Below are 9,244 nucleotides of genomic sequence, written 5' to 3'. Positions count from 1 at the left end.
ATTCAAAATATTTTTTTTTTTTATTCACATATACAATATGTCTACTTTATGTTTGCATCATAAAATTGACAAGTGTTTACTTTTGGAAGACACCAGAGGGCTTCAAAGTTCCGCAGCAATTTTCCAATTTTTCACAAAATTTTGAAACTCGCTTTTTTTCAGGGACCAGTTCAGGTTTGAAGTGGATTTGAAGGGCCTTCATATTAGAAATACCCCATAAAAGACCCCATTATAAAATCTACACCCCCCAAAGTATTCAAAATGACATTCAGTCAGCGTTTTAACCCTTTAGGTGTTTCACAGGAATAGCAGCAAAGTGAAGGAGAAAATTCACAATCTTCATTTTTTACACTCGCATGTTTTTGTAGAACCAATTTTTGAATTTTTGCAAGGGGTAAAAAGGAGAAAATTTTTACTTGTATTTGAAACCCAATTTCTCTCGAGTAAACACATACCTCATATGTCTATGTTAATTGTTCGGCGGGCGCAGTAGAGGGCTCAGAAGGGAAGGAGCGACAAATGGTTTTTGGGGGGCATGTCACATTTAGGAAGCCCCTATGGTGCCAGAACAGCAAAAAAAAACACATGGCATACCATTTTGGAAACTAGACCCCTCGGGGAACATAACAAGGGGTAAAGTAAACCTTAATACCCCACAGGTGATTCACAACTTTTGCATACGTAAAAAAAAAAAAAAAAATTCCCTAAAATGCTTGGTTTCCCAAAAGTTTTACATTTTTAAAAAGGGTAATAGCAGAAAATACCCCCCAAAATTTGAAGCCCAATTTCTCCCGATTCAGAAAACACCCAATATGGGGGTGAAAAGTGCTCTGCTGGCGCACTACAGGTCTCAGAAGAGAAGGAGTCACATTTGGCTTTTTTGAAGGAAATTTTGCTCTGGGGGCATGCCGCATTTAGGAAGCCCCTATGGTGCCAGGACAGCAAAAAAAAACACATGGCATACCATTTTGGAAACTAGACCCCTTGGGGAACGTAACAAGGGGTAAAGTGAACCTTAATACCCCACAGGGGTTTCACAACTTTTGCATATGTAAAAAAAAAAAAAAATAATTTACCTAAAATGCTTGGTTTCCCAAAAAAATTATATTTTTACAAAGGGTTAAAGAAGAAAATACCCCCCAAAATTTGAAGCCCAATTTCTCCCGATTCAGAAAACGCCCCATATGGGGGTGAAAAGTGCTCTGCTGGCGCACTACAGGTCTCAGAAGAGAAGGAGTCACATTTGGCTTTTTGAAAGCAAATTTTGCTCTGGGGGCATGCCGCATTTAGGAAGCCCCTATGGTTCCAGGACAGCAAAAAAAAAAAAAACATGGCATACCATTTTGGAAACTAGACCCCTCGGGGAACGTAACAAGGGGTTAAGTGAACCTTAATACTCCACAGGTGTTTCACGACTTTTGCATATGTAAAAAAAATAATTTTTTTTTTACCTAAAATGCCTCTTTTCCCAAAAATTTAACATTTTTAAAAAGGGTAAAAGCAGAAAATACCCCCCAAAATTTGTAACACAATTTCTCCCGAGTACGGCGATACCCCATATATGACCCTAAACTGTTGCCTTGAAATACGACAGGGCTCCAAAGTGAGAGCGCCATGCGCATTTGAGGCCTAAATTAGGGACTTGCATAGGGGAGGATATAGGGGTATTCTACGCCAGTGATTCCCAAACAGGGTGCCTCCAGCTGTTGTAAAACTCCCAGCATGCCTGGACAGTCAGTGGCTATCTGGCAATACTGGGAGTAGTTGTTTTGCAACAGCTGGAGGCTCCGTTTTGGAAACAGTGGCGTACCAGACGTTTTTCCTTTTTATTGGGGAGGGGGGCTGTGTAGGGGTATGTGTATTTGTAGTGATTTTTACTTTTTATTTTATTGTGTGTTAGTGTAGTGTAGTGTAGTGTTTTTAGGGTACAGTCACATGGGCGGGGGTTCACAGTAGTTTCACGCTGGCAGTTTGAGCCGCAGCTCAAACTTGCAGCCGGATACTTACTGTAATCCTCCGCCCATGTGAGTGTACCCTGTACGTTCACATGGGGGGGGGGGGGGAACGTCCAGCTGTTGCAAAACTACAACTCCCAGCATGTACGGTCTATCAGTGCATGCTGGGAGTTGTAGTTTTGCAACCGCTGGAGGCTCCGTTTTGGAAACAGTGGCGTACCAGACGTTTTTCATTTTTATTGGGGAGGGGAGGGGGGTTGTATAGGGATATGTGTATACGTAGTGTTTTTTACTTTTTATTTTGTGTTAGTGTAGTGTTTTTAGGGTACAGTCGCACGGGCGGGGGGTTCACAGTAGTTTCTCGCTGGCAGTTTGAGCTGCGACAGAAAATTTGCCGCAGCTCAAACTTGCAGCTGGATACTTGCTGTAATCCTCCGCCCATGTGAGTGTACCCTGTACATTCACATTGGGGGGGGGAACATCCAGCTGTTGCAAAACTACAACTCCCAGCATGTACGGTCTATCAGTGCATGTTGGGAGTTGTAGTTTTGCAACAGCTGGAGGCACACTGGTTGTGAAACACAGAGTTTGGTAACAAAAGCTACAACCCCCAGCATGTACGGACAGCGGAAGGGCATGCTGGGTCTTGTAGTTATGCAACAGCTGGAGGCATACTACTTTGGCTGGGGATGCTGGGGACTGTAGTTATGCAACAGCTGGAGACACACTGGTTTGCTACATAACTCAGTGTGCCGCCAGCTGTTGCAAAACTACAACTCCCAGCAGTCACCGACAGCCAACGGGCATGCTGGGAGTTGTAGTTATGCAACCAGCAGATGCACTACTACAACTCACAGCATGCACTTTAGCTGTTGGTGCAAGCTGGGAGTTGTAGTTACACAACAGCTGAAGGTACACTTTTCCATAGAAAAAATGTGCCTCCAGCTGTTGCAAAACTACAAGTCCCAGCATGCCCATAAGGGCATGCTGGGAGTTGTGGTGGTCTGCCTCCTGCTGTTGCATAACTACAGCTCCCAGCATGCCCTTTTTGCATGCTGGGAGCTGTTGCTAAGCAACAGCAGGAGGCTGTCACTCACCTCCAACGATCCAGCCGCATGAGGTCAGTCCCTCGTCGTCTCCGCCGCGGCCGTCGCTCCTGGGGCCCCGATCCCAACATTGACGCCGGGGATCGGGGTCCCCAGCACCTGGGGTGCACGTCCCGCACCCGCTCACGTCCTCCAGAAGAGGGGCGGAGCGGGTTGCGGGAGTGACACCCGCAGCAGGCACCCTGATTGGTTGGCCGGTAATCCGGCCGACGAATCAGGGCGATCATGAGGTGGCACCAGTGCCACCTCACCCCTGCTGGCTATGGCTGTTCGGGGCCGTCGGAGACGGCCCCGAACAGCCTGTAATTCCGGGTCACCGGGTCACTGGAGACCCGATTGACCCGGAATCTGCTGCAGATCGCTGGACTGAATTGTCCAGCGATCTGCGGCCATCGCCGACATGGGGGGGCATAATGACCCCCCTGGGCGATATGCCCCGATGCCTGCTGAACGATTTCAGCAGGCATCGGGCACCGGCTCCCCTCCGGCTAGCGGCGGGGGGCCGGGATTTGACAGGACGTACTCAAACGTCCTGAGTCCTTAAGGACTCGGAAAAGGGGACGTTTGAGTACGTCCTGCGTCCTTAAGGGGTTAAGGACAGACGGGAGTTTGCAATTAGATCTCATCACACACAGTGGAATATGTGTGATGAGATCAGTAGCTTGAGAAAGAGCATGTTGACGCTTGAAACCGCTGTCGCACTGATTGAAGACTCTGCTGTCTGTCTCCTCACAGCTCCCTGCGTCAATTTTGTATATGCACAGAAGAAAATAAAGAAATAAGAAGTTTCACTGATGTGGATGCCATTGTTTTATTAATCTCTAGCTGTGTCTAGGTGGCACGACACACTAACCCTGTTATGTTTGGCTAAATCTTGTTAAACTTTTATTGAGAACTTATGATGGTCTCATGCATGTGCAAGATATGTGTAGAAAAGTGTGAACTGGGTTCAGCCGCTCCTATGCTTTTAAACATGCCTTCCTTTACCCACAGCACCAAAATGGTCTACTTCCACAACTCCTCATTTGCGATGTTGCAACACGGTGGAACTCCACACTACACATGTTGGTCCGCCTGTAACAGCACTGCAAAGCGGTGACAGACTTCCTAATGCAGCAGACAGATGATTTTTCCAGCCAGAGTGACTTTGGGCTGAGGGATTGGCAGCTAATCAGGGACACCTGTCGTGTGCTCAGGCCTTTTGAGGAGTCTACCAGGTTTGTCAGCAAGAAGAACAGCGGAATTAGTGACATAATGCAGCTGATACTCCTTTTGGTGATGACTGAAGAAGGAGGGATGGAGAAGAGTTCCCATCTGGCTGGCAGCAGTACGGATGTTCTCCTTGATGAGGACTTGGATAAGGAGGTAGAGAAAGTGGACCTGAGAAAGAGGATTTGGGAGTGCACTTGGGATATGTGATGAGGACCCTTAGCAAGGTGACACTGATAATGACAAGAACAATGACCAACCTTGGAGGCGGAACAAGCTAGCAAGGATGGCTAGCTGCATACTTTCTTGCATGTGCAGTGAAAGGCATATTGCGAGCTTAAAAGGTACCTTTCAGATCCCACAAAAATTTTTACTCAGTACCTAATCCTGACCATGTATTTCAAATTTTTATGCCTCTAACCCCTATATATTTAAAAAAAAAAAAAAATACCTCTTTTCATTAGCTCAGAATTAGAAATTCTCTTAGGGGGAGGGGGTGTGTCCCTCCCTTGTGGTGGGAGGTGATTGATGTACCTGCTCATGCAGCCTTGTCCATGAATCATATCTTGTCCATGACTTATGGACAAGCATGATACTGCTGCAGGACTGGTTAGTGTTCCAGTAGGTACGGGGACCCGTAGTGGTGTGATTTTCAGGGGCTGTTTCTTTATTAAATATATAAAAAAAATTAAACAACCATATTACAAAAGGTCTTTTATTTTCATTAGTAACAACATGTAAAAAGTTTTTGGATCTGACAGTGCCAATTTAACCCCTTAACCCTTTAAGGACTCAGCGTTTTTCTGTTTTTGCATTTTCGTTTTTTCCTCCTTACCTTTAAAAAATCATAACTTTCAATTTTGCACCTAAAAATCCATATGGTGGCTTATTTTTTGCGCCATCAATTCTACTTTGTAATTACATCAGTCATTTTACCCAAAAATGGCGAGACATGGCGAAACAGAAAATAAAATCATTGTGAGACAAAATTGAAAAAAACGCCATTTTGTAAATTTTGGGGGCTTCCGTTTCTACACAGTACATTTTTCGGTAAAAATTACACCTTCTCTTTATTCTGTAGGTCCATACGATTAAAATGATACCCTACTTATATAGGTTTGATTTTGTCGTACTTATGGAAAAAATCATAACTATATGCAGGAAAATCTATACGTTTAAAATTGTCCTCTTCTGACCCCTATAACTTTTTTTATTTTTCCACGTATGGGGCGGTAGGAGGGCTCATTTTTTGCGCCATGATCTGAAGTTTTTAGCGGTACCATTTTTGCATTGATTGACTTTTTATTCATTTTTTCTTGATATAAAAAGTGACCAAAAATGCACTATTTTGGACTTTGGAATTTTTTTGCGCGCACGCCATTGACCGTGTGGTTTAATTAACGATATATTTTTATAATTCGGACATTTCCACACGCGGCGATACCACATATGTTTATTTTTATTTACACAGTTTTTTGTTTTTTTTTTATGGGAAAAGGGGGGTGATTCAAACTTTTAATAGGGAAGGGGTTCAATGATCTTTATTCACTTTTTTTTTTGCAGTGTTATAGCTCCCATAGGGACCTATAACACTGCACACACTGATCTTTCACATTGATTACTGGTTTCTCATAGGAAATCAGTGATCGATGATCGATGAGTAGTCCTTTGGAGATCGGACAGCGAGGACGCAGGTAGGGACCCTCCGGCTGTCCTGTGAGCTGTTTGGGATGCCGCGATTTCACCGCCGCTATCCCAAACAGCTCCCTGAGCTAACTGGCATGCTTTCACTTTCACTTTAGACGCGACGTTCAACTTTGAACGCCGTGTCTAAAGGATTAATAGCACCCGGCAGCGCGATCAATGCTGTGCGCTATTAGCCATGGGTCCCGGCCGTTGTTAGAGGCCGGGCCCGACCTGCTATGAAGCGGGGCCAAGCCGTGGCCCCGCCTTATAGATCGGGAGCGGACTCATGACGTACTGGTACGTCATGAGTCCTTAAGGGGTTAAGGACCGTGGGTTTTTCCACTTTCGTTTTGTAAAAATCATAACGCTTTCAATTTTGCACCTACAGACTCATATGAGGGCATCAATCATTTTACCACAAATGACATCAATCATTTTACCACAAAATTGACGGCAAACCCTGAAAAAAAAATATTTGTGGGGCAAAATTGGGGAAAAAAAAGTCATTTTGTAAGTTTTGGGGTCTTCCGATTCTACTCAGTGCACTTTTTGGTAAAAATGACACCATATATTTATTCTGTATGCCCATACGGTTACAATGATACCCAATTTATATAGGTTTTTCTTTATTTCACTACTTAAAAATGAAAACTAAAAATATAACTACATGCACCAAAATTTGTATGTTTAAAATAGTCCTCTTCTGACTCCTACAAATAAAATATTTTTCGTATACGGGGTAGTATGAGGGCTCTTTTTTTGAGCTATGATCTGAAGTTCTCATCGGTACCATTTTTGTTTTGATGGGACTTTTTCATCGGTTTTTATAATTTTTTTTAGAGTATACAAAGTGACAAAAAAAAAAGAAATTTTGGACTTTGGTATTTTTTTACGCATAGACTTAATATATTAATAAACTTAATAAAACATAGGTTTAATTAACATATTTTTATAGTTTGGACATTTATGCATGTGGCGATACCACATATGTTTATTTTTATGTTTTTATATTTTTTGTATGAAAAGGATTAATCTTAAAGGATTAATAGCCGGCCGCATGTCTGCTATTAACACCGGCCCCCAGCTACAAGAATCAGCTGGGGGCCGGCCGGTATGACGCAGGCTCGAGTTGGGAGCCTGCGTCATACAACTGTTAAGGGTACATGGACAAGTATGCACGTCCATGGTCGTTAACCAGTTAAAGGAAGGAAAACTCTCGGCTATGCGGGATAATGGGTGAATAGGTTTCAGAGGGTGTGGGAGCCTTGGTTATCCTCCTCTTACTGTCCTGATCTCAGGTATACCATGTTGCTGTATTGATGTCTTCTTTTGGGATGGCATGTATTATCTTGTAATGCACAAATAATGGCATGTTTTGTTTGGTATTTTTTTCCCTTGTTTATGTTTTCTTTGATAATATTAGATTATACTCTCACTTGTCTTTACCTGGGTTGCATCCCAGCTTTTGTCACTATTTTCATGTCAGTCTTTAAAGGGGTACTCCGGTGCTTAGACATCTTATCCCCTATCCTTTGTATAGGGGATAAGATGCCTGATTGCGGGAGTCCCGCCGCTGGGGACCCCCGTGATCTTGCATGCGGCACCCCGTTTGTAATCAGTCCCCGGAGCGTGTTCACTCCGGGTCTGATTATCGGCGACTACATGGCGGGCGGTGTGTGACGTCACGACTCCGCCCCTGTGTGATGTCAAGCTCCGCCCCTCAATGCAAGTCTATGGGAGGGGGCGTGACAGCTACCCATCGCCAGTAATAGTATGTGTGGGGAATTGTAGAGATTAGTGCTTGGCGATATGACCAAAAATGAGTATCACGGTATTTTTCTAAAGTATCACGGTATCACACGGTATTTTTTTTTTTTACATTGAGACTTGCATTGAGGTGGCGTAGCGGAACTAAATGGGCTTTGGGAACTAAATGATCGGAACACTGGGGCAGTGGAGTACCCTTTTAAATACATGTAACAAACAACCGTACAGCCTCCAGCTGTTGCAAAACTACAACTCGCAGCATGTTGGACTACATAGTAGTGTATAGTATAGGTCAGTGTTTCCCAACTAGGGGTGCCTCCAGCTGTTGCAAAACTACTACTCCCAGCATGCCCGGACAGCGCATGCTGGGAGTTGTAGTTTTGCAACAGCTGGAGGGCCTCAACAGCTAGAGGGCCTTCTGTAGGTATAGTATATTACACAGACCCCTGTCAATCCCAGAACCCTGACTCATCTTCCCAGTTGCTGCAGGGACCGTCCGGGGAGGGTGGTCCGGGCCAGCCATCCTTCCTGTAGTGTCCGGCGGCATTTCGGGTGGAGGGTGAACCGGTCCGAGCTGTTCTTCTCCGGGGGTCCTTTTCTCCACTTCGGGCAGGCTCCGGCCTAGTAACGCTGCATAGACGCCGCTGCACAGTGATGTCCGTGCGCAGCGCCGCACCTGACATCACGGCGTAGCGGCGTCTATGCAGCGTACTAGGCCGGAGCCTGCCCGGAATGGAGAAGAGGACCCCCGGAGATGAAGGACAGCCTGGACCGGTTCACCCTCCACCCGGAATGCCACTGGACATTACAGGAAGGATGGATGGCCAGGACCACCCACATTACGGGTCAGTTTAATTTTTTTTATTGACTCTGAGGGTGGGGGAGGAGCCCGTCCGGTATAGCGGTATGGACAAAAATCCATACTGTGGGAGAAAAAAAAAAAACGGTTCATACCGGTATACCGCCCAGCACTAGTAGAGATGTATTGTTTTATCACTACTAAACACCATACCATATGCAGTAAGGTAGAGTATTACAGTACAATGACAAATATATGAAAGATGAAGAGATGTCCAGCGCAGGTTCCAAGCAATACAAAATAATTTATTCAGCGGTAACACGACATGATGACAGGTAGGTGACGCGTTTCAGCCACAATCTGCGGCCTTAGTCATGGTATGACTAAGGCCGCAGATTGTGGCTGAAACGCGTCACCTACCTGTCATCATGTCGTGTTACCGCTGAATAAATTATTTCGTATTGCTTGGAACCTGCGCTGGGCATCTCTTCATCTTTCATAATTATACGAGTTGTGGTTCAGTCTCGTCCGAGACGCAGAAAGGGCGTACGAGTGAGCTGTGCCTAACACTTTGGACTTTGTTGCAATGACAAATATAATATTCAGGGAAACTGAGTAATCCTATTGATATCAGGATGGTACTACTATGAATGAGTAAGCCTGGGGAGTTGGGTGATAGACTAATGATCTTTTGAGGACTGGGGGAAATCAGATATACACTG

Source organism: Hyla sarda, chromosome 1, assembly GCF_029499605.1.
Source record: "Hyla sarda isolate aHylSar1 chromosome 1, aHylSar1.hap1, whole genome shotgun sequence".
NCBI classification, from domain to species: Eukaryota; Metazoa; Chordata; class Amphibia; order Anura; family Hylidae; genus Hyla; species Hyla sarda.
The sequence above is the reverse complement of the archived record's forward strand: the minus strand, read 5'-3'. Positions refer to the sequence as shown.